Genomic DNA, 6,000 nt, shown 5'->3' with positions numbered 1-6,000 from the left:
TTGCAGGGGGTTGGACTAGATGACCCTCGGGTCCCTACGATTCTATGAATGGCAGCATCTGAGATACTTTCTCACACAGGGCTGGGCAGGGCATAGATCCACATCTACTGGCAAATTGCTTGGTGGCTTCCCCTAGCTTTCTGACCACTGGTTGTTTAACAAGAGTGATGACAACGACAAAATGTGTGGTCCCTCTCTAACCCCAGCCTCCCCCCCCCCCTAAAATAGGCTGTTGAAATAAAGAGAACTGAGTTGGGAGGAACCAGTGTGTGGGGGGGTGTTTCTTTATTTAAAACATCAATATGCCACATTTCAGAACCTCTTCTAAAAATGAAACAATTACTAATAGGTAAATAACTAGCCTGTGGTTTATGTCTGAAAGGACCAGGTACACAGGATGAGACCCTACCTGCCTGCAGACTGTCTGGCCAGAGTGGTGCATGCTCTGGTTATCTCCCGCTTTGACTACTGCAACTAATCCAGAATGTGGCAGATAGACTGGTGACAGGGAGCAGCCGCCGCCGAGACCACGAGACCTACATTGGCTCCCAGTACGTTTCCGAGCACAATTCAAAGTGTTGGTGCTGACCTTTAAAGCCCTAAACAGCCTCAGCCCAGTATACCTGAAGGAGCATCTCCACCCCCATCGTTCAGCCTCGACACTGAGGTCCAGCGCAGAGGGCCTTTTGGTGGTTCCCTCACTGTGAGAAGTCAAGTGAGAAGTCAGAGGGCCTTCTCAGTGGTGGCACCCGCCCTGTGCCCACCAAATGTCAAAGAGAAAACAACTACCAGACTTTTAGAAGACATCTGAAGGCAGCCCTGTTTAGGGAAGCTTTTAATGTTTGATGCATTACTGTATTTTAATATTTTGTTGGAAGCCGCCCAGAGTGGCTGGGGAAGCCCAGCCAGATGGGCGGGCTATAAATAATAAATGATGATGATGATGATGATGAAAGGACAGTGGGTTCATTTCTGGGACCAAAAAACAAATTCCTGGCCGATTATGTTCAGAGGAACTATTGACTTTAATTCCTGTGTGCAGCTGGTGGATCTCACAACCACCGTAAAAAAAAACCAAGACAGATCATGTTATGTGAAGTATGCCCAACCCTTATTTGGTTTGCCTTCTGTACAGAGTAGAAAACTGTCTTCTTTGCTCTGCTTCTGGGTCTAACCCCTTTTGCTAATGCAATTTAAAATATTGTTACATGAAATCATGGCCAGTGTCTATATTGCAGCACAAGCTCCCCAACTCCCATAATCTGTCATTTGGGGATAAGGAAACAGACCTGTCTTGCGGGGGGATAGTAAGGGGATGGGTTAGCAAAAAGAGGCGTGTGAGGCCTAAACTTACTGTCATATGGGGAGAGATGGACCCACATCGGTCCAGGAGCATCGTGGATGTATTCCTGTGCCCCCTCTCTCACCCAATTCATGTCAGTGTTCAAGTCTTACAGACCTGCAGCCCGAAGCTCCGGCTGATTGTTTTGACACTGACCAGATGTTGGGAGATTCAGGAAGCAAAAAGAGAAGCGTTAAACTATGGAACTCCCATACTTTGCGATAGCTCCCAACTTGGATGGCTCTAAAAGAGGATATCTCTGCTTTTTAAGATACTGTCAAAAAAAAAGCAGAGATATCCTCTTTTGTCAGCAAAGTTCCGTATAGTTAAAGCTATGGTTTTCCCAGTAGTGATGTATGGAAGTGAGAGATGGACCATAAAGAAGGCTGATCGCCGAAGAATGGATGCTTTTGAATTCTGGTGCTGGAGGAGACTCTTGAGAGTCCCATGGACTGCAAGAAGATCAAACCGATCCATTCTGAAGGAAATCAGCCCTGAGTGCTCACTGGAAGGACAGATCTTGAAGCTGAGGCTCCAATACTTTGGCCACCTCGTGAGAAGAGAAGACTCCCTGGAAAAGACCCTGATGTTGGGAAAGATAGAGGGCACAAGGAGAAGGGGACGACAGAGGATGAGATGGTTGGACAGTGTTCTCAAAGCTACCAGCATGAGTTTGACCAAATTGCGGGAGGCAGTGGAAGACAGGAGGGCCTGGCATGCTCTGGTCCAGGGGGTCACAAAGAGTTGGACACGACTAAACAACTAAACAACAACAAAAGAGGATAAGGCAAATTCAGGCAGGAGGGGGCTACCCAGACCCTGCAATCTTCATCTAATGCCCTTGTCAGAGTGCCCTGTCCAATAAGGCACCCTAGATGGCAGTCGGTGGCAGGGCCTTGCCAGTGTTGGCACCCCAAATGCAGAATGCCCTTGTCACCAGACTGTTGCTACTTTAATGTCTTTCCGGCCCCTGGAGAGTTTTCTCATTTCCCCCAAGTAGCACATTGTAACCTTTAATGTTGCTTCAGCTCTGTTCGGCTTTTTTTTTATTATTCTCTGCTCTATTTATTCGTAGACCTTTTCAAAATTATCTTATTTGGTGTTTTGTTTCTATTGCATTTGTTGTATTTTTAGCTTGTTATTTTTATTCTGTGAGCTGCCTGGAGATCTTCTTGTTAGAGAGAAGCCTATAAATAATGGAAGTAAGGAAGTAAATAAGCAAATAAACAGGCCAACCCCTGCAGCTCTGCCTTTTTTATTTTATTTTTTTTAAAAAGCAGTTCCTCAATGTGTAGACAGAAGCAGAACATGCAAAGCTTCACCCCATCTTCTCATTTCTGTGCATCGGTCATCTTCTATTAAAGGCATGAGCGCAGGCCAGGATTTGGTCAGTTGGCAACCGTGCATCAAGGCATTGTTGGAGGACTTGCATAGACCTTTCATAGAAATGTAGAGTCAGAAGGGACCCTGAGGGTCATCTAGTCCAACCCCCTGCAATGCAGGGATCATTTCCCATGTGGGGCTCAAACCCACGATCCAGAGATCTACCGGCCACCTCCTCATTTAACCCCCACAACAACCCAGTGAGGTAGGTCTGACTGAGAGGCAGTAACTGGCCCAAGGTCACCCCTAGTGGTGAGATTTGAACCCTGGTCTCCCAGGTCCTAGTCTAACCACTATACCACACTGCCTCATCCTTTTACCAAAGGGTGGACAGGAAGGTAGTCACCCTGCTCTACAGCAAGGCTAGTTTTCCTCCACGATATATAGGGACTGATCCCGCAACATAAGCTGGAAAGAAGCTTAGCTGTCAGAATTACATGTGAAGGGGAAATTTTTGTTTCTAATCATGCAAAAATGAAAAGGGAAAGGGGAAAAGAGGAAGAGAAGAAGCCTGGAGCCTCTTCAGCAAAAATGGTACTTATTGCTATGCAGATATATTCTATATTCCTTTCATTACCATGCTAATTAGTGTTCCTGCCATGGTGTGCCCAGGCAGCTTTCACTAGAGCAAATAGCCCAGCTGAGTTAGATAGAGGGGGGAACAAAGAATTAAGATGATGGAGGAAACTGACACCGCCCTGTTCTTTCCTCCCGCTCTGCTGAAAGAAGAAGCCGGAGTTATTCAGGCTCCTTGTATCTACGGCGCAAGTTTAAGGGCAGATAGGTTGGCCGTGGAGCTTCCAGGTTGAAAAGCAGTCTACCTCTGGATTGTACTCACCAAGGCACAACCAGGGATGGAAACCTGTTGCGCCCAAATTCTGCAGGCAAGATTTCTGGGGTGTGGGCGGGTGTGTAGAATGCTAGGCTCTGTGCATCTTTGCCGGAAATCTTGGTACATTTTTACGATCCTGGTCAGAGCCAAGTTTAAAAGTTTGCATTTCGTGGAAACGCAGAATTGTAGAATTGGAAGGTGATAGGCGCCATCTCACACCGGAGACTGCAGGTGCCCAGAGCTTTGCCCATTGGCAAATATGTTATTGTGCATGTCGAAGCACCCACGGCCCCCTAGAATTGGCCCCAGTGCCTAGGGCAGGGGTCAGATAACTTTTTCAGCAGGGGGCCAGTCCACTGTCCCTCAGACCTTGTGGGGAGCCAGACTATATTTGAGGGGGGGATGGGAAATGAACGAATTCCTATGCCCCACAAATAACCCAGAGATGCATTTTAAATAAAAGCATATATTCTACTCATGTAAAAACACCAGGCAGGCCCCACAAATAACCCAAAGATGCATTTTAAATAAAAGCACACATTCTACTTATGTAAAAACATGCTGATTTCTGAATCGTCCGCGGGCCAAATTTAGAAGGCGATTGGGCCAGATCCGGCCCCCAGGCCTTAGTTTGCCTACCCATGGTCTAGGGTCACCTAGTCGTGCTCACAGCTGTCCCTGAGTGGGCTCAAACCACCAACCTGGGATAGGTCAGTCAGGAGAGCATGCGACTCTTTAAGGGTTGTGGCTTCAAGCTCCATGCTGGGCAAAAGATCTCTGCATTGCAGGGGGTTGGTTTGGATGACCCTTAGGGCCCCTTCCACCTCTACAGTTCTGTTGCTTTATCTTTGTAATGCAGAGTTGGTTTGCCAACAGGCCCGGTGCCGGAATCAGCTCCCCATAGAGCACATCCTTGGGGATCCTTCTCTACTTCTATATCTATTATTTAAATCTATTATAACTAGTGCTATTTTTTCTAGAAAAAGAGGAACTTCTCTTAGAATGACAAAGGCGCCCACCTGAGAGATGCCGGAACTGAGCTCCTGTGAGCTCCGGTTGAAAAAAACGCCCCGATTATAACCCAGAGATGCATTGTAAATAAAAGGATACATTCTACTCATGTAAAAACACGCTGATTCCCGGACCGTCCACGGGCCGGATTGAGAAGGCGATTGGGCCTTAGGTTGCCTACCCACGGTTTAGGCGCAGCGGTTCTCAACCTGTGGGTCCCCAGATGTTGTTGGACTACAACTCCCATCATCCCTGAGCTCTGGCCTTGCTACATCTGGGGACCCACAGGTTGAGAAAGGCTGCTTTAGGGCCTCTCAACCACCCATCCCATTCTTGATGTCTGAATCCATCCCATGTCCAACTCTATGAGAGACCCCTTCTCCCTCCAAAAACCAGATGCCCCACTTCCTCCAGCTAGAGAGAGGCTCTGCCCTGGTCCTTCCAGGATGAAAACCCGGATGCCACCTTCCTTAACTGCTACTTGCTGGCTTTGCCCAGGGCGAACTCTTTGCCCAGGGCGAACTCTCTGATGGGAAATGGCATTAGGACCCAGGGCCCAGCAGGGCAGCTGCGATTGGCTGCCGGTGATGTCATCCAGGAGCTACCTAGGTTCTGCCCTAGCCTCCCCCTCCCTCCCACCCCTCCCCTCTTCCTCCCCCCACCCCTCCATTAAACTCCATTTCAAGGGAAAGCAGATTGGCTCTGCTCTGCTGCAAGCTTCAGTTCCCAAAGAGTTAACTTAAAGTGACAGGTGCAGGCGGAGAGAAGCAGATCCCTTCCACGTGGCTCCAAAGGGCTGCCTGAATGTCAAAAGGGATGTTGTGGAGGAGCAGGGATATCCGCAAGATCCACGCTTGAGAAATGCATGGCTGCGTCTGCCAGGCTCTCATTGCAAAAAGGACCCTTTTTGCACCGTCAGGCAATGGTCCGTCTTGCCAGGCTTCAGCAGGGATGGCGGGAAAGGGATCCCCCTCGATCCGCTGGTTCACTTTGCAGAAGACCCTTCCTTGCACTAGTGGAGCGCGGAGTTGAACTGAGGAACTCCTTGCTACTAGAGGCGGTGGGCACCACCAAGTTGACTGGCTAACCGTTTGCACCCCCACAAAAAAATTGCCAGCTTCATATTTAGAAAACAGGTGTGGAAACGATGAAATTCTTCAGATATAAAATATAAATATTATACGATACGATGCGATGCTCTTTATTGTCATTGTCCCATACGGAACAACGAAATTGAAAAATCTACATAAGATATTCAAAACCCGACAAGCCTCCTATCCCAGCTATCCCAGCCTGGTTAGCCCCCTAAAAACTCTGATGCCCCATTTTTAAATACAATATACTCTCATACAGACTCCTTACAAAGCGTTTAAAACCAAAATCGCATTTGGGTAGAAACTGTTTCTCAGGCGGCTAGTCCTAGTCTTTATAA

This window comes from Podarcis erhardii (genome assembly GCF_964252035.2).
Source record: "Podarcis erhardii genome assembly, chromosome: 6".
Lineage (NCBI taxonomy): Eukaryota > Metazoa > Chordata > Lepidosauria > Squamata > Lacertidae > Podarcis > Podarcis erhardii.
The sequence above is the reverse complement of the archived record's forward strand: the minus strand, read 5'-3'. Positions refer to the sequence as shown.